We start from the raw sequence: 21554 nt of genomic DNA, 5'->3' as shown, positions 1-21554 counted from the left end.
CATTTGATCAACACATTCTTATATGTACAATTTATGTATCTATTTGTTAACCCAAAGCATGTATAAACAGAGGCATAGAATGAATCTTAAATGTTACTGAGTCCAACCTTCTCATTTTACACAAGGAAACCTAGAGAAATTTTTTAAAGAGACTTTAATTTATGGTCACATGAGAAGTGAATCTACTACTCAAAGCAAATGAAAAAGTAGAAAAGTTACCAGTAATTTCTTAATTGCCAAATCTAATGGATTTTTTTTCTCATTCTCCATCCTTTTTGGCCTCTCTGTAGCATTTGATGCTTCTGATCACCATCGATTTAATACTGCTCTCAATATTTTCAGTCTCTTAGCTCTCATCTAACTACTCTTTTTCTGTTTCCTTTGCTGAATCTTTATCCTTTATCATTAATTTCTCCTCAGGTATAAGTGACCCCAAAAGCTCCAACCTAGTTTCTTCTCTTTTCCCCCAATATGTTCTCATTTGGTGAACTCAAATGGGCTCAATTATGATCTATATATAGAGATGATAATTCTAATCACTCCTTTCAAGATGCCTATTGGACACTTCAAATTGAATGTCTGTTGGTATCTTGAACTCAACATATATAGAATATCTATTCCTTAAAATTCTCCCCTTTTTTTGAACTACTTATAATAGTCAAGAATATCACCATTCTCCCACTTTCCCAGGCAAGAAACCTCAGTATCATTCTCAATTTCTCACTCTCACACACCTGACATATACTGTATATGTCAGGTGTGTGAGTGCCAAATCCTTCTATTTCTATCTTCACAACATTTTTTATCTATGTCTCATTCTTTGAAATAACAAAGCCACCATACTAGTTTAGGCCCTCATCTCTTCCCACCTATATTAAAAGTCTTCTTCTATTTAGCCTCAACCTCCAATCTCTCTCTACTCCAATCCATCCTCCACTGTTGCCAGTGAATTTTCTAAAGCATAGGTTTCACCATGTCATCCCACTATAATTTCTAAGATTAAATCAAAAAATCCTCCAATTGGCCCTTAAGGTTCTTTACACCTTTTCCCTTTTCTATCTTTCAGGTTTTTCTCACGTTACTCCTCCAAAAAGTCTATAAGCGAGCAATGTTAGCCTATGTCCTGGCTGTTACCCATCACCTCTTGACATCATTGGCTTCCCTCACATCTTAACTCAAAGGCTACAGGAAAGTAGTCCGAGGTTACCTTCCTTCCTTCTATACTGTATGTATGTAATTATATGTTACCTTTTTTATTTACATGCTGTCTCCCCCACTATTATGAAGCTCCTTGAGAAAATTAATTTTTGTGATTTATTTAATACCCAAATCAGAGTACTTGGCACATAGTAAGCATTGGATATCACATAACAAATGTCTATAAATATAAATCTAGGATCTTTGAAAAACAATAAGGTACCTGGAATCTAAAGCACTAGTATTCTGGGATGATTTATGGGCCCAGAAATGCATTCTTGAATGACTTGTCCTCTATCTTACTCCTTTGTCTTCCTCTTTCTCTTCTTTTTTTTAACTCAAATTTATTTAATCTTATAATTAAATCTTTAGTTCATTTTTATTTTTTCTTTAAAATGCATCCTTAAATAAATAGGCAGACTAAATGACTCTGTGATCTGCATTACCGGAGGAAAAACATAATTGATGAGATCATAGATCTGTCAAAATATCCAAGTATGTACAACACTAAATAAAAGCAAATTTCATTGTTCAAGGTTCTTATTCCAAGCACCTGAACAAGTACACTTAATTCTAAACAACATTGAAAGTTATTTGGAGGGGTGGCTAGGTGGTGCAGTAGATAGAGCACCAGCCTTGGAGTCAAGAGTACCTGGGTTCAAATCCAACCACAGACACTTAATAATTGCCTAGCCATGTGGCCTTGGGCAAGCCACTTAACCCCATTGCCTTGAAAAATCTAAAAAAAAAAAAAATTATTTGGGTCTGGAAAGTACAGGGATGATGAGTAGAATAAAGTGGTTGACTGACATGCTTTTACTAGAATAAATGACAGTATTTGACTATATAGTAGTTTCCAGAATAAGAAGTGGAAAAGGGAGTGGCGGAAAGGTCCATTCAGCCTTCCTGTGGAAAAATAAGGTCTTAGAAGATGAGGAATTTGAAGCTGAGTGACTGATTCTTCCTCAGCATGATATTTGAAAGTTCAGTTTGGAAGACAAGATGGCCAGTAGTCTCAGAGCCAAGTAGCTTAGCTTCTTACACAAAAAGGTAGCTTTTCCCCAATAAGGTGTTTTCTCATACTATTAAACTGTATATGCAAACTCAAAATTCAATTCAATTTAAAAAATTCATTAAGTACCTACTACTTATAAAGTATTAAGTATGATGCCTACAAAGGAAAAATTATAATAAAAGAGTAGTACAAAGATTTCCTGTATTTGCCTTTCCCCCAAAATACCATCCAAACCCTGAAATACTGTCTAATTTTGGAATATACTTACCAAACTACCATACACATTAAAACTGATTATTCACACAATTATGCAGTTAGAAAAGATTTCAAAAACCATCTAGCCTAATTGATCTCAAAACTTATCCCTAATTCTACAACATCTCCAAAATCACAAAGTTTAGGCTATATGGTTAGGAATTTTTTTCCTTTTATAGAATGAAAACCAATCTCCCTCTTTGTAGCTTCCATTGCCTATTTCTAGGTCTACCCTATGAAACCAAGCAGAAAAAGTTAATTCTTCTTTAAACATTCTTGTCTTTCAAATACCTGAAGATACAAAATTCACCAAAAATCTTCTCTCTTCCAGGTGGAATTTGGTAACTGATAAATTATCCCAATTATAAATTGCATCTTATAAAGTGTTCTGTAAGATTGAATTTCTCTCTTTGCAATAAATTGTCCAGTTTACCAGATTATTGACAATATTTTGTATGCCTGGTTATATACATCCAAAGCTTTTTATTTTGATTGTGGGGATCTTTTTGATAGATTTTTCTTTTATATTTCACCATTTTAAATTTATGAATTTAAAAATATTATCAACAATCACAAATACTCCATACACAAATGGGAACAAAAACAAGGACTGCATATTAGACAACAAATGTTATTTACATATCTAATTAAATGTATATTAAACTTGCAAGTGACAAAATTTTCTATTTGTGGCCCTTCTGAACTTTCTTTTTAGTTTTCTTTGCATATTTTTTAATGTTTAATCTAACCTAATTTATTGAGGTTAATTCATCAAATTAGGCAGATTATAAACTATATATACATGCTTTCCCACTCTATGAAACTCATTCATACCCTCCAATAAAATCACCACAGAAGGTCCACCTAATATTTGTGTAGCATTCCTTGAATTCTCTTGATATTGCATTAAAAGCAAAAGAGGAGATAGGCTGATTAACAGTTATCTATGGCTCTCAAAATGTGACCAGGCTATTTTTTTTTTTGCAGCCACATTTATCTTTGATGACATCCTTTTACAATTTCTCTTGCCACTAGTCATAGCAAATATTTAGTTTACAGTTTTATTGATATCGTTAGAATTTACAACATCCATTTACTAATAGATTCCCTTCAGCCAGTGAATGTTGTATTATGACAGAGGTTCTTAAATTTTCTGGATTATAAACTTAGTAAAGTCTACAGACCAAGAACTACCAGGAAAACTGAAAATCAGAGTATCAGAAATAAGGCTTAGCAACATGGGGGTGATGATCAACCTTGATGGACTTGCTCATTCCATCAGTGCAACAATCAGCGACAGTTTGGGACTGTCTGAAATGGAGAATACCATCTGTATCCAGAGGAAGAACTGTGGAGTTTGAACAAAGACCAAGGACTATTGACTAAATTAATTTAGAAAAAAAAAACCTGGTATCTTATTGTCTGATCTCGCTATCTCTTATACTTTATGTTTCTTCCTTAAGGATATGATTTCTCTTTCATCATACTCAATTTGGATCAATGTATACCATGGAAATAATGTAAAGATTGACAAATTGCCTTCTGTGGGGGGGTAGGGAAGGGAAGTAAGATTAGGGGGAAATTGTAAAAAATAAAAATAAAATCTTTAATAAAAAAAAGAAAGAAAAAATAAGCCTTAGACTAGCATCTGACAAACAAAATGCTCACAATGGATGTGCAACCAGAATATAAAAGGTAAGAATTATTTTAAAAAAAAATAAAGGAAGAAGAGTAGGAAGAAGATAATGAAATCAGTTATCTTTCACAGCTCTGACTTAGGGAAGAATTCTTAACCAAAAAAGAGACAGATAAGATCACAAAACAAAAAACAGATCACTCAATTACAAGAAAGTCTTTTGCTTACATAATCAGAATTAGTACAGCTATCACAAGAAGAAAAAAAAATCTTTGGATAAATATATGCCTACTCTTCAAGACATAAACAAACACAAACACATAGCTAACAGCCATTCCCCAAGTAGTCAAAGAATGTCCATGAATCAGTCTGACAAATAGCATTTAGAATTTCCTATGTGCCACACACATTGTCATAACGACTGGAGATACAAAAATGAAATAGTCCTCACACCTTCAAGAAACCGGTTATACCATGGGAAATAATATGTATATATATGTAAGTATATACAAATGAACACAAAAATAATTTTTAATTTTTAAAACTTTTTGTTATGAATTTGACAAATATTAAACAAATACGAACATTTCCACATGCAAAAAAGAGATTACACACAAAATCATAATGGTCCATCATGTGTGGAATTCTAAGTATATTATTAATTCCACAATTAGTTCCAAAACTATTCTAGTTTTTGATATTTTTCTAAATTTTCTTTGGATGTACATTTTTTAAAATGCCTCACTAATGTGCTTACTATTTTCATTTTTTTTTTTTGCATTGCTAACACTATATCCCTTTCATTCCTTGGTCCAGAGTGACTAAAATGTTTTTTTATTAAGACAACTTAATAAATGGCACACCTCTCTCAAGGGGAGAGAGGCGAGGAATCCTGGAAATGTTAGCCTTATATGCAGTTTGAAAGGCTTTGTTCCTGCCCCTTTATGCCAATCACTGGCTGTGGTCACAAATCTAATTGATGCATTTGTCCCCATACATTTTCCCCTCCCTGTTCATTATACTAATGAGCAAGAACAGCTACCTTATTGAGTATGTGCAAAGGAGAAGGATGCAGATCCTAGGTTAACTTAAAAATAGGTGGGGCAGACCTGGCCTAATCTCAGGTTTTTTTGATCAGGTGAGGCTAAATCTTTGGTCTTAACTCCCGTACCTGCCCAAAGGCAATAATACAAGCAGAACCCAATCTTTGTAATGTAAACTAAATGTAAACATATTCCTCACAAGATAAGGTCAATGTAGGCTAGTTTTATTAAGCTGCTTTTTTCTATTTAAAAAAATCTCTATTATCAAAACTGGACAGGGGACAAGAGATAATTACTCAGAAAACTATGTCGAAAGATATCAATAAATAAATATTTAAAAGGCTTCAAAAAAAGTTTCAACCAATTTTACTTTTTTGAATGACAAACATAAGCTATACAGATTTAGGTTATAAATTTGTTTGCAAAATCTTAAGGAAAAAGGTAGTAGGTCTATCTTTTTTCTTTTTAATACCAATATTCTTTTGTGATTTTGCAGGCCACAGATTTCCAAAAAAGTGAAGCTGAAAATCTTTCAAAGGGCAATGGAGAAGCATCTGATCCATGTGAACAAGTTGTAATTTATTTCAAAAGAGGAATTATGCAGTAGTTGTGATGTAAAAGATGTCATCAGTGAAATATAGAACCTTGGAATTAAAAATAATCCAATTACATAATTAGAGGAAGGAATAGCCATTAACCTTTGTGTTCCACTGGCATTCATATAATGTAAAAATAAGACTGAAGGAAGGTTTACTGCCTGTGGTAGTAATACTACCCTATGGCAGTTTTGTGGAGACTATGTTTATCTCTTGGCTAGTCTTTCCTTCTTGGAATTTCACAGTACCCCTCTCTTCTGGTTCTCCTATGCCCTATGCAATTGGTCAGCATTTTCCCTTATTCCTTCCTAATCTCCAAGGTTAGTTTTCTTGTAAAAGGCAACAAATCTGGTTCTTCTTCCTGATCAGCTAAGGGCATAAAAAAAAATCTACCTATGTAAACTGACTCCAACCACTTGATGAATATCTGAAGGTCATTTGAGCTACCATACCTTGCCCTGCTGGCCAGATACATTTCCATATTTAAAAAAAAATAAATGACTATATTTTTGTCACATTTTGGAAGAACAAGGAACAAACATCAGGTCTGCTAATATCATCCTATCTACTACTTCTATTCTTTCTTGGATCTACTCCTTTAAAGTTTTCTTTGTTAGGTCATCATTCACACCCTACCCCACATTATAAAAGAAACATGGCATCTGAGTGGCATAGTGTGGGACCTGGAGTCAGAAGACTCAAGTTCAAATCTAACCTCAAATATTTACTAGCTGTGTGATCCTGAGAAAGTCACTTTACCTGTTTCCCTCAGTTTCCTCCTCTATAAAATGAGGAATGATAATAGCATCTATATACCAGGGGTGTTTTGAGTACAAAATAAGATAATAATTGTAAAACACTTAGCAAACATTTATAAATGTTCATAAAAACTTAGTAAACATTTATAAATGTTACCTATCATTATCATTAATTTTAATATCCTTGGTCAGAAAAATAGTTACACAGGTTTGGAAGGCATAGATAAGTTGTAAGCTGCACAGCTGAAAGGTGATTCTTAACCCAGATATATCCCAAGATCCTTCTTCCACCAGCCCATTATTGATAAAAAAGGAAAATTAAACAATACAAACTGATTAATGAATATTAAAGTTCTCCATTTAGGAGCTGTTATTTGGTACACATACAGTTAACATTGTTTTTGTTTCATCGTATGCTGGTACTTTTAAGTATAATATAGTTTCTTTGTTTTCCTTTCAAATATTCTGCCCTGCTCACTTTTTATCAACAAGAATTATTCAAAGTCATCCATTCTGTTAAAAGTATTTTTTCCCTGCTTAGCTTATAGGCTATTAGTCTCAAATACATTCTATGTTTTGCTTTTTAATATATCATATTTCAATTTTTCCCCATTTTTTAAGATCGAAAATGTCAGGGAAATTTTTCAACATTGAACCATTATCTAAGAACAGTTGAGAGGCATGGAGGAGTTTACTAGAACAAATCTTTTTACTATGTATATAAAATCAGCTGGCTGATTTTTTATTTTTGGCTGATTCTTTCTAAGCAAGTTTTACTCAGGAAATGCAAACAAGGCAGGTTCAAATACCTGAATGGAATATGAGCTTCCTGCAGTTATTTTTATCCTCTTCCTTTATTATTAAGGTCATGCATAAGAATACATTAAGGATAATGGAGTTTACTTTGCCAAGGGGAGTATTTATTTCCTTATATATATATAATGAGAGTAACCAATTAGAGTAACCTCATTCCCTTAGACTTCTTCACAGCTTGCTTCACAGTTCTGGCTGGAATTCTTCAAATCTGATCTGATTCCTCTCTTTTTACAATGGTAAAATAGTCTATTTTAGTGTTAAGATATGCAATTCTTAAAATAAAAGCTATTTAATAAACCCCAGGAAAAGCAGGCTACAAGATGCTAGAAAATATTCCCCAGAAGACAGAAGTCTTATCTAAGGAAATTTCCTGGGGTCTCAGAATCAATCTGTGAGCATCTTAGATTTGTCTTTATAGAATCTTTGTCCAGAGACCCACCCACAGCTGGGTCTCATGTCATTCCATCTGGGAGCAAAATTACATCAAACTACTTCAGGTTAACCCCATAGTATTTTGGTTTACTATAGCTCCAGGGGAAGTGGTATAGATCAGAGAAAAGGGGAGTTAATTCAAGCTACAAATGGGCAAATCCATCTGTCCATTTCCATTAGCAAATGATTCAATTGTGAGACTGTAATCAATCAGCAAATCAACATTTATTTAAGAACAACCTACTTGGCAAATTCAACTTGCAGGAGTTTACCTTCCCCCAGCAAACAATGATGCAAATGTTATCCTCAATCTATCTGCTATAAGAACACATTAGGAGAATAAGATCATCACCAATGACAGAGGTCACCTGAGCAAAGACAACTTTAAATCTATAATCTTGGAAGCTGAGAAATACATGCTTAAGTTAAGTAAAGAGACAAAATGTTGACTTCTAGGGCAGAGCCAAGATGGTGGCATTAAGCTAGCATGCTCTCAGGGCTTTTCCCTGAACAAGTAAATGAAGCCTCTACCCAAACATTAAAGCTACAGATCCCACCAATGATAGACAGATAGATAGATAGATAGAAAGAAAGACAGAAGATAGATAAAAGATTTAAAGAAGTTTTCAATGTAGATATCATAAAGGATCTTCAGTGAAGAAGTCTATCTCTTTGGGGGGGGGGGGGGGGGGGGGAGTGGAATATATGAATCCAGCCAGCAGAAAAACCCAGTTCAACCTAGGTCACAAGAGCAAGCCACCAGGGAGGGTTCCAACCCCAGACAAAGTCTGAACCCTGGGAACACTGGGGCAGAAGACAGGACTGGTTGGGAACAAACCATTACATAGAGCCTGGAGATAAAGAAAGCAACAACCTTTGTTTAAACAACATCTAGGCTGCACATGCAACACCTTAACAAGCAATAGGCCAGGGACCAGATGCCAGCACCTACACAAAAAGCTCAAGACTATACTCCCTATACCCCAGGGGCAGAGTTCAACAATCAAAATGAGCAAAAAACTAAAAGAGCAATAACCATAAATAAAATTACTATGAAAATAGAGATGATAAAAATGCCATTTCAGAAGAAAAAATCAGTGACAGATTACCTACCTGGGAAGTCTCAAAGGAATCTTTGAAAAGACTCAAATCCAAAACCTCGAGATTAAAAATAAAAAATTTAAAAACCAAAGAAGAAAATGAAATCAGAACATGCAAGAAAATTATGGAAAAGTGACTAAAGAAGTCAGCTCCTTTAAAAGTAAAAATAGGGACAGTTAGGAGGTGCAGTGGCCTTTATGACAGGGGGACCTGAGTTTAAACCCAGCCTCAGACATTTAATAATTACCAAGCTGTGTGACCTTGGGCAAGTCATTTAACCCCAATGTCTTGCAAAAAAAAAAAAAGATAAAAATAACCAACTAGAAAAAAGAATGAAACTCTTTAAAAAAGTAAAATTTAAACTAACTGAAAAAGGAAACACAAAAGTTAACTGAAAAAATGATAAGCCTAAAAATTAGAACTGGACAAATAGAAACTAATGAATCTATGACATACCAAGATCCTGTCAAGCAAAACCAAAAGGCTGAAAAAAATTCAAGAAAATGTAAAGTACCTTTTAGTAAAAACAAACAACCTGGAAAATAGATCCAAGAGAGACAATTTACGAATTAATGGTCTACCAGAAAGTCCAAATCAAAAAAAAAAATCTTTCAGAAAATTTTATCAGGGAAAACTGTCCCACTATACTAGATCAAGAAGACAAAATTTTAAAAAATTCCATAGTTCCCTATGTATAAGAAGCATCCTTTTTCAAAAAATTTGGGGTCTAAAAACTAGAAGCATTTTCTACAGAGGTTGTAGTTTTTTTTTTTTAACATTCATTTCCCACTTTTTCACATTTGTTGTCTTTGCACTCATTGTTTCACATTTGTTACCAGTATATTAGGTTAGATTTTGACACGTTCTGCCCAGAAATGCTCAGAAAAGATTTTTGTACAGTGTTGAATTCAAGATAAAAATGATCCAGTTTGCAAAAGTGAATGGAAATCATGCTGTTGAACTTCAGTTTGGTCCTCCTCCAACTGAGAAAACAATCTGAAACTGACTACAGGAAAAAGAAACCCTACTGAAAACACCAGAAGAAGGCCATGAGAGGTAAGTCAGCGAAATGGCCTGATTTAGAAAGGGAATTGAAGATATGGATTGAAAAGGGCAATTGGAATTCCTGTGTCCATAAAGATAGTTCTGCAAGAGTCAAGAAGAATTGCTGATGAAAAAGAAGTGACTAGTTTCAAAGGAGGACACAATTGGTGCTTCAGGTTCATGAATGGAATGTGTTCATGAACCAGATTTGACCAGGGAGTGCTTGTGGACAATTACAGACCAGAGTGCAGGCAGGAGAGTAGTCAGAGCCTCTCCTAAGACAGTGATTCATCATCAAATGCAAGTTAATGGATGGGAGTTTTGATGGTGATGAGGAGTTGTATGAATTTTATGATGAATAAAACTTGAGTTCAATAACCTTATATAATACTTTTTTTTCAAATTTAGGGCCCCCAAAATTAAGGTACATCTTCTACATGGGAAAATACAGTACACCTCAGAAAGGATTAAAAACTCCAAGAACTATCACAGCCAAATTCCAGAATTCTCAAATAAGGGAGAAAATACTTTAAGAAACCATAAAGAAGCAATTTAAATACAAAGGAAGCACGATCAGAATTACACAGAATTTATTAGCTTCAACATTAAAGGATCAAAGGGCGTGGGATATATTTCAGAGGGCAAAGGACCTTGGATTACAACCAAGAATTTACACCCCTGCAAAATTCAGCATATTCTGTCAGGGGGAAAAGATGGATATTCAATGAAATAGAGAACATAAAAAGATCAGAACTGAATGGATAATTCAATCTTCAATTACAATACTCAGGAGATGCATAAAAAGATAAACAGAAAGGTGGAAAAAAAACGCTAGTCAAGAGCATAAAATTGTATGCAACTTTAGCTCATAAGGAGGTTGAATATAATTTTTTTCAATTTTTTAAAATTAATTTTTATTAAAGATATTATTTGAGTTTTACAATTCCCCCCCCAGTCTTGCTTCCCTCCCACCACCCCCCCACAGAAAGCACTCTGTCAGTCTTTACTTTGTTTCCATGTTGTACCTTGATCCAAATTGGGTATGATGAGAGAGAAATCATATCCTTAAAGAAGAGAAGTCTTAGAGATAACAAGATCGGACAATAAGATATCTGGTTTTTTTTTTCTAAATTAAAGGGAATAGTCCTTGAACTTTGTTCAAACTTCACAGCTCCTTATCTGGATACAAATGGCACTCTCCTTTACAGACAGCCCAAAATTGTTCCCGATTGTTGCACTGATGGAATGAGCGAGTCCTTCAAGGTTGATCATCACTCCCATGTTGCTGTTAGGGTGTACAGTGTTTTTCTGGTTCTGCTCATCTCACTCAGCATCAGTTCATGCAAATCCCTCCAGGCTTCTCTGAAATCCTGTCCCTCCTGGTTTCTAATAAAACAATAGTGTTCCATGACATACATATACCACAGTTTGCTAAGCCATTCCCCAATTGAAGGAAAGGTTGATATAATTGAAGAGATTGTACCTTAGAGGATTAAGGGATGGTTGGTTCTTATTCTTCTATCAAAGACGACCAAAATGACATCACTGTATTTGAGACAAATTACTACATGTTCAACTGTGGCTGATCAGACAAATTCAAGCTCAGAATGCTCTACTACAGGTCCTGCACAAATAGTTTTGGTGAACTCTAAACTTAAGTAGCTCATGTTTCCTTTGAGCTACTTTAATTCTTTCTTGCTTATACAACTCAGCACTTTCTCTGATAAGGCCACCCTTTGCTGGATGTTTGGGTGCCAATGTCTCCCAAGCCTTACAATTAATTCTAAAGTTCTTAAGAAAGAACTTCAGGGTGTCCCAGCACATAAGAGTAATTAGGCTCTATACATAATTAAGTCAGAGATGTGACTTTACCAGATCCTTAGAGGTTTGTAGTACCATAGGGACAGAAGGTGGGAACTTACTTAGAAGAGATGGACATAGAGAAATTAGGAAGTGATCTTATCTTAATCCATACTTTAGTTGACAAGGGTTTTAGTACCATGGTTGGGTGCTAAAGGGACAGAAGGAGAGAGTATCCAAAACTTTGTTTGGGGGAGGGCTGTACAGCCTTGGCTGGAGTAATACAGAGAAGGGGGGAGAAAGTATAACTTAGAGAGATTGGACATAAAAACATCGTGAAGAGATTTTGTTTTGCTTGATGCTTTGGCTACAACTGGAAAGAGTGTGCTTGCTGGAAAGGGGTATAAATAGTTCATGAAATGATCTAGCTTTGCATGATGCTTTAGTTCATGAAGACTGTGTGTCCATAAAGGATACTTGCAAACAGGATAAGATATAAAGTGATTATAAGTTGATGTGATTCTTGACTCTTGGAAAGTATATTTCTAATGGGACAGAAGAGGGGAGTGTACTCTACACTATGAAACAATTATGCTTATCAATCAAGCAAGTAATCAATCAATCAGCCTTTGAGAATAGTTCTATCAAGGAATATAATTTGATTAAGGAGATATAAGTACAAGACAGGGTTAAAACAATAAAAACATAAAAAGAAGTACTATACTAGGAAAAGGCTAATCATTAGTGGATAAATAACACCAGGTAAAGAAGCACAAAGGTCTATTATAGTAGAGGGGAAAGAAGGAAGGGGATGATTACCAAGTAAATCCTATTCAAAAGAATTGACCTAAAGAGGGAATATCATACATTCCCAAGTGAGTTTAAAAATCTATCCTGGGGCAGCTAGGTGGTGCAGTGGATAGAACACCAGCCCTAGAGTCAGGAGGACCTGAGTCCAAATCCAGCCTCAGGACACTTAATAATTTCCCAGCTGTGTGAACTTGGGCAAGTCACTTAACCCCATTGCCTTAAATAAATAAAAATCTTTAAAAAAATCTATCCCACCCTACAGGAAAGTGGGGGGGGGGAGAAAAGAGGGAGGGGGATAAGGAAAGAAAAGGGAAGAAGGGACTGAAAAAGGGAAGGTGAAGATATAAGTGAAAGTAAACAGTTAAAATTCAAAAGTTAAAGGAGAAAGGGAGCAAAACAATGATGAGAAGGAATTAAGAGGAAAGGAAAGAGAAAGCTACAAACATAGAAAAATAGCACAGAGGGAAATTCAGAATTAATTAACAGAAGCAAATAGCAGAATGGATTAACACCAGATTGCTACAATATGTTGTCTATAAGAAACACATTTGAAGCAGAGAGATATGCATAAAGATTAGAGCAAAATATATTATGCTTCAGCAGAAGTAAAAAAATCAAGGATAGCAATTCTGCTCTGAGACAAAGCAAAGGCAAAAAAATTGATCTCATCAAAAGGGATAAAGAAAGAAAATATATCTTTTTAAAAGGTATCATAGGCAATGAAGTTATGTCATTATTAAACTCACATGCACCTAGTAGTATAGTATTCAGATTCTTAGAGGAGAAGCTGAATGAATTACAAGGACACATAGACAGCAGAACTATAACAGTGGGGGACTTCAACCTCCCTATCTCAGAACTAGATAAATCTAACCACAAAATAAACAAGAAAGAAGTTAAGAAGATGAATAATAAAATCTTAGAAAACTTGAATATGATAGACCAGTGGAGAAAACTGTATGGGGATAGAAAAAATATATACCTTTTTTTCTGTGATACATGGCACCTATATCAAAATTGAGCACATACAGCATTAAAATCTTACAATAAAATGAAAGAAGGCAGAAATAATAAATGTATACTTCTCAGATCAAGGGCAATAAAAATTACATGTAATAAAGGGTCATGGAAAGATAAACCAAAAATTAATTGAAACTAAATAACAATAATCAATCATTCCATCCAAGTAAATGATAATAATTGTGACATCAAACCAAAATTTATGGGATGTAACCAAAGTAGTTTTTAGGAGAAATCTGATGTTGCTAAATGCTTATATGAATAATATAGAAAAAGGGGAAATCAATGAACTGGATATGCAATTTTAAAAACTAGAGAAAGAACAAATTAAAGATCCCAATTAAATAATAAATTAGAAATTTAAAAAGACCAATGGCCTAATAAATAAAACTAAGAACTGGTTTTATGAAAAAAAACTATAAAATAGATAAACCTTTGGATAATTTGATTAGAAGAAGGAAAGAAGAAAACCAAATTACCAGTATCAACAATGAAAAGGGTGAACTCAATACCAAAGTGGAAATTAAAAGAGATGATACAGAGCTATTTTGCCCAATTCTATGCCAAAAAAATTTGATAGCCTCAGTGAAATGGATGTATATTTACAAAAATACAAACAGAAGAGGAAATAACACACTTAAGTAAGGTGCTGACACCAAAACCAAGAAGCCAAAACAGACAAAGAAAATTATAGACCAAGCTCCCTAATGAGCATTGATGCAAAAATCTTAAATAAAATTTTAGCAAAGAGTACAGCAAGTTATTACTAGGATAATGCACTATAATCAGGTAGGATTTATGCCAGGCAGGTAGGGATGTTCAATATTAGGAAAATACTCAACATAATTGAACATGTCAATAACAAAACCAATAGAAATCATGATTATCCCAATAGATGCAGAAAAGTCTTTAACAAAATATATCATCCATTCCTATTAAAAACACTATAGAAACAGAGTTATCTTTAAAATAATAAGCAGTATCTATCTGAAACCATCAATTTATATGTAATAGGGATAAACCAGGAGCATTTCCAACAGAACAGGGGTAAAAGAAGGATGCCCATTATCACCGTTACCATTCAAAATAGCATTAGAAATGAACTTTAGCAATAAAAGAAAAAGAAATTGAAAGAATTAGAATTGGCAACAAGGAAGAGAAAACTTTCACTCTTTGCAGATGATCTGATGGTACACTTAGAGAACCTGAAAAACATCTTTAAAAGTACTTGAGGGCAGCAGCTAGGTGGCATAGTGCATAAAGCACCAGCCCTGGAGTCAGGAGTACCTGAGTTCAAATCCAACCTCAGACACTTAATAATTACCTCACTGTGTGACCTTGGGCAAGTCACTTAACCCCACTGCCAAGAAAAAAAATATTTGGAACAATTAGCAAAATCAGCAAAGTAGTAGGATATAAAATAAATCTACATAAATCATCAACATTTCTATATATGAACAACAAAGTCCAAGGGCAAGAGATAGAGAAATTCCATTTAAAGTAACTTCAGATAACATAAAATATTAGGAATCTACCTCTAAGAAAATTGTATGAATACAATTACAAAAGACATTTCACATAAATAAAGGCAGATATAAATTGGAAAAACTGTCAATTGCTCATAGTTAGGCTGAGCTAATATAATAAAAATGACAATTCTATCCAAATTAAATTACTAATTCAGTGCCATAATCAAAATACCAAATAAGTATTTTTACCAAGCTAGAAAAAAATAGTAACAAAATTCATCTGGAGAAACAAAAGATCAAGAATATAAAGGGAACTGATGAAAAAATTATAAAAGGTGGTCTAATTCTACCATATTTAATTACCTGGTACTAATAAATTAGGGCAGGAAGGTGGTGCAGTGGATAGAGCACTGGTCCTGGAAAAAGGAAGACCTGAGTTCAAATCCAGCCTCAAGGTACTTCATAATTACAGCTGTGTGACCTTGGGCAAGTCACTTACCCCCATTGCCTTGCACACACACACACACACACACACACACACACACACACACACACACACACACTAACACAGAGAAAAATGGACTAGTGGATTAGGATAGGTACAAAAAAATGTAATAAAAAAAGTAGATATTAGGTTCTGTGATAAGAACTTACTATATGATAAAAACTACTGGGAAAACTGGAAAGTGTGGCAAAAACTAGGCATAGTTCCACATCTCACATTATATACTAAAATAAGGTCAAAATGGATACAAGATTTAGAATAAAGGGCAATACCTTAGGACAATTAATAGATCAAGGAATAATCTATCTGCCAGATCTATGGGAAAAAGTTGAAATTTGTACTCAAACAATAGAGTATATTACAAATTGCAAAATGGATGATTTTTACTAAATTAAACTTAAAATGCTTTCCACTAATAAAGCTAATGTTGTCAAGTTTAGAAAGAAAACAGAAATCTAGGAAACAATTTTCACAGCTAGAGGTTCTAATAGGCCTCATTTCTAAAACAAAGCCTTACAAATTTGTTTCATTTCTCTTTATAAGTCATATCCCAATTGATAAATGTTCAAAGGATTATGAACAGGCTCTTTTGAAACAAAGAAATTAAAACCATTTATAATCATATGAAAAAATCTGAAATCATTACTGATTAGAGAAATGCAAATTAAAACAACTAGGAGGTACCACCTCACATATATCAGATTGACTTAGATGACAAAAAGGGGACTCAATACATGTTGGACAGGTTGTAGTAGGATTGGAACATTAATGAACTATTGGTGGAGCTGTGAACTAATCCAACCAGATTGGATAGCAATATGGAATTATGCCCAAAGAACATATGATCAAACCTTTGTCCTACCAATTCCAATTCTAGGCCTACATCCAGAAGAAATCATAAAAAAAATGGAAAGGTTCCATATGCTCCAAAATATTCATAACAGTTCTTTTTGTAGTGGCAAAGAATTGGAAAGTGAGAGGATGCCCATCAATTGGAGAATGGCTGAACAAGTTATGGTATAGAAATGCTATGGAGTTCTATTCTCTAAGAAACCATGAATGGTCAGATTCTAGAGAAGCATGGAAAGAATTACAGGAACTGATGCTTACAAAGGGAGGAGAACCAAGACATCATTATATACATTAACAACAATACTGTGAGTTGATTAACTTTGATGGATGCAGCTCTTCTCAGCAGTTCAGAGAGCTACCACAATTCTAGGAGCTCTGTTACAAACTATGCCATCCACATCCAGATGAAGAAAGAAAACAAAACAAAAAAAACCCTACAGAATCTGAACGAACACTATGTTCATTTCTTAAAAATTTTTCTTAAGTTTTTCCTTCCTATCCCATGGTTTTCTTTTCCCTTAGTCCTAATTACTCATACAGAAAATGACTAATATGTAAACATGTTAAATACAAATGTACATGTACAATGTTCTTTGGACTTTTTGCCACTGAGGGGAGGGGGCTAGGAAGGGAGGGTGGAAGAAGTAAATATGCAAGGGGTGGCTAGGTGGCACAGTGGATAAAGCACCAGCCCTGGAGTCAGGAGTACCTGGGTTCAAATCCGGTCTCAGACACTTAATTACTTAGCTGTGTGGCCTTGGGCAAGCCACTTAACCCCATTTGCCTTGCAAAAAACCTAAAAAAATAAAATAAAATAAATATGCATGTGGATGAATGTTGAAAAACTTTCATAGCATGTAATTGAAAAAATAAAATATCAATAAAAAAGTTTTTATAAAAGAAACAAAATGTCTTCTAAGAATTCATTTGAATCTTATGCTTTTCAACATTTAGATTTTGGCATAAGATAAGAAACTCTAAGGCAAAATTAGTGATGAAGACAAAACAGAAGATACTTGATAAATGTAATTAAATAAATAGTTGGCTGGACAAGAACCAGGCCACCAAGAAGGAAAAATCCGAAATTAATCAGAAAGAATTAGAGAATCCATCAATTATACCAGGAACATTATAGCCAAATTCTAAAGTTCCTAGGACAAGGAGAAAATATTACAAGTGGCCAGAAAGAAACAATTCAAATATCATGAGTCACTTTCAGGATAACACAAGATTTAGCAGCTTCAATATTAAAGGTTCAGGGGGCTTAGAATATGATAAACCACAGGGCAAAGGAGTTAGAATTAGAACTAAAAAAAATCACATACTCCTGGACCTGGAGTCAGGAGTATCTGAGTTCAAATCTGGCCTCAGACCCTTAATAATTACCTAGCTGTGTGACCTTGGGCAAGTCACTTAATCCCATTGCCTTAAATAATTTTTTTTTAAAAATAAAATCACCTACCCAGCAAAAAAACCTGACCATACTCTTTCAGATGGAAAAATACATATTCAATGAAATAGTAGTGAACTTTTAAGCATTCCTATTGAAAATCACAGAGCCAAATAGAAACTTACTCTCAAATATAAGTTTCAAGAGAAGTAAAGAAAGGTATACAGGAAAGACAAATCATAAGGAATTCAATAAGTTTAAACTATTTATATTCCTACATGAAAAAAATGATACTCTTAATTCTGAAGACCTTTCTCATTATAAAGGCAATTAGGGATATACTTAGACAGAGGGTATAGGTGTGAATTGAATATAGATGACATAATTATCTTAAAAAATAAAATTATAGGCTAAGAAAAAGAAACGCACTGAGAGGGGAGAGAGAGAAATCTCATATAAAAGAGACAAAAAAAGCTTTTACGATGAAGAAGATGGGGGAAGTGGTGATGATTGCATGAACCTTACTCTCACTGGAATTGGCTCAAAAAAGGAATACTGGCATTTTCATCATATAGGAAAGTAGGATAAAAAGGGATAAAAGAAGAGACTGGGGAAAGTGTTAGAAGTAAATCACTACTGAAGATAACATAGGGTGAAAGGAAAGAGAAAGTAAAACAAATAGGAGAAAATATAGGATGGAAATAAATAAAATTATAATAGTATTCATAATTGTAGGAAAAAAATTATAGAAAGTTTTTCTGATAAAAGGCCTCATTTCTTAAATTGAGAGAACTGAGTCAAATTTATAAAAAGAAAAGCCATTACCCAACTGACAAAGTAGCAAAGAATATTAGCAGGCAGTTTCCAAAGTAATCAAAGCTACCTATAGTATTATTTTTTAAATAGAGGAAAAACAAATTAAAACAACTCTGAGCTACACCCCCCACACATATTAGATTGACTAATATGACAGAAAAAGAAAATGACAAATGTTGGAGAGGATGTGGGAAAATTGAGACACTAATGCATTGTTGGTGAAGTTGTGAAATGATTCAACCATGCTGGAGAACAATTTGGAACTACAGTCAAAGGGCTATAAAAAAAAATATCATTATTAGATCTGTATACCAAAGAGATAAAAAGCAAAACAAAAAAGGACCTATATGTATAAAAATATATATAGCAGCTCTTTTCTGGCAGCAAAGAATTGGAAATTGGGGGAAGTTCATCAAGTGGGGAATGACTGAACAAGTTGAGAAAAATGATTGTGAGAGAATACTATTTTGCTATAATAAATAATGCCTTCAGAAAAATCTGGAAAGACATGAATTGATGCAAAATGAAATGAGCAGGGCAGCTAGGTGGCGCAGTGGATAAAGCACTGGCCCTGGAGTCAGGAGTACCTGGGTTCAAATCCTGTCTCAGACACTGAATAATTACCTAGCTATGTGGCCTTGGGCAAGCCACTTAATCCCATTTGCCTTGCAAAAAAAAAAAAAATGAAATGAGCAGAACCAAGAGAACATTGCACAGAGTACAAGGAATGCTAGAAGATGATCACCTGTAAATGAAAGTATTTTCAGCAATACAATGATCAAAGACAATTTCAGTTGACTTAAGGCAAACAAGGTTTAGTGAATTGACCAGCATCACACAGTTAAGTATCTGAGACCAGATTTGAATTCAGGAATTGGAGTCGGCCTAGATGGCACAGTGGGTGGCACACAAGCCCTGAAGTCTGGAGGACCAGAGTTCAGGTTCAGCTTCAGACACTTAATAGCTGTTTGATCTTGGTAAGTCACCTAATCCTGCTTGCCTCCCTTCCAGGGTCATCTCCAGTCATCCTGATTTATGTCAGTCCACTGAACCCAGATAGCTCTGGAAGATAAAATGAAACTGATGACTTAGCACAGCCCTTCTCACTCCAATCCGATTCACCTGCATGTCATGGCATCACCTCCCTGATGGCCTTCTTCATGAATGAAGGGCAAACAACACAAATGGCTTATGATGAAAAGTGCTATCTATCTCTAGAGAAAAAAATTGATGGAGTCTGAATGGAGATTAAACTATTTTTTTTAACTTTCTCTATTTTTCTTGGGTTTTCTTTCACAGCATGACTAATATGGAAATAGGTTTTGTATAATCACACGTGATATAATCTATATCAAATTGCCTGCCTTCTCAATGCAAGGGGGAGAAGAGAGGAAAAAGACATTTGAAACTCAATCTTTTAAAAAATGAATGATAAAATTTTTTTACATGTGATTGAGAATATTAATTTTTAAATAAAATGTGCATAGATTATATTCATTAAAATGTTTGTATAGGTGGAAAAATAAGCATGTAGCTAAGTAGCTATTGATGCTTATTCAGTCACCTTTTTTGGTAATATTAAAGAATGAGATTTTTTTTGCATACTTTAGTATCTTTCCTTCTTTTAGATACCTTGACAATCTATTACTTAATTCTCTCAAAATTGTGTTTCCTCCAGCATGGACCTACTCCTAAAATTAATTTCCTTATCATCTACCTCCTGCCTTCCAGAACCTTTATCATTCTTGGTTCCACCTAGTGGTCTCTGGTCCCCTTAATTTTTCTTATACTATTCTTGTCTTCAAATAGAATATAAGCTAAAAGGTAGAAACTACTTTGTATCTTTGTTATTCCCTCACTTAGCATAAAGTCTTGCATTTAGTAGACAAAAAATGTTTATTTGAATTGTACTCAATAATCAGATACAGCTTCCATATAACATTAACTAAAACTCCTTATTACCTTAATCCTCCCTTCAACCTAGGACACCCCCTTTATGACCCTTGGATTCTCCCAACCACAGAATGCTCAAAACAGAATGCTCAATGTTCTTTCTCTTTCAAACATTTTAATGATGCTGTAATTTTTTTTAACACAATCATGTTCCAATCTGATTGGAACCATCGAACAAAAAAAAATTACACAAATTAAGTAAAATTCACTGATAAAACAATGGTATATAATTACTTAGACCACATTTCATTCCTTTAGTTCATTACCTCTTTCATAAATATCTTTACAAATGTGTCTATCCTACAAAATACAATTTTTTAAAATTTCTGTTTTTGAGGACCAAGACTGGTCATTATCTCATGCTTTACTACTGCTTACTCCCACAGTCATCATCCATTTCCTTTCTTAATCCTTCAATAAGTTTTAATGTTTATATATTTAATTTTTAAAAAGAATTTCACAATTTCAGTCTACTTATTATCTAAGGCACCCAGTATACTACTTTGCAGCTACATTTGGGTCCAAATTATTGTTGGGCTAATCAACTAAATAAATCCAAAACTAACTTTCAATGCTTTCTTTACCAAATCAAAGTAGATGAATACAAATTCAAAGTAAAAAAATTTAATAAAATTAGGAGTCATGAGTACACGAGGAATTATTAGATCCATTGCCAAGTGATGGCTTTTGTTTCATGTGTCTCCCAGGAAACAATTATTTAAGCTGCTAATTGCAGGAAATTCTGGGTATCTTTTAATAGTATGATCAAAGAATCTCTGGTTTAAGTTTCTTACCACCACTTACTTATGGATGAGAATGTCCCATGGTTAGCTAGAGTCTACAAAATTGAGCTTGAGATATCTACCACAGATTTGAAGTCAACTGGCTAATTTCTTGTTTTATCTGATAACGAGCTTCCCCTTTTGTCATCTGTTCTTTGATCTGTAAATCATTTTGCAGAGGACTGGAGCAGGAGTGTGATCCCCAGTCTGGTACTGGTCTTAGCTGGCACCCATATTTATGGTACATGCTCAATGACTGCTCCT

At 34.1% G+C, this 21554-nt stretch overlaps 1 protein-coding gene across 5 annotated transcripts in view; it reads right to left on the bottom strand.

Moving 5' to 3' along the window:
• LOC141518002 (WD repeat-containing protein 19-like) overlaps positions 1-21554 on the bottom strand; it is a 192938-nt gene that overhangs the window by 156467 nt on the left and 14917 nt on the right. The window lies entirely within an intron of this gene.

Source organism: Macrotis lagotis, chromosome 3 (genome assembly GCF_037893015.1).
Source record: "Macrotis lagotis isolate mMagLag1 chromosome 3, bilby.v1.9.chrom.fasta, whole genome shotgun sequence".
Lineage (NCBI taxonomy): Eukaryota > Metazoa > Chordata > Mammalia > Peramelemorphia > Peramelidae > Macrotis > Macrotis lagotis.
Note: the sequence above shows the minus strand (reverse complement) of the source record. Positions and strands in the feature narration are given on the sequence as shown.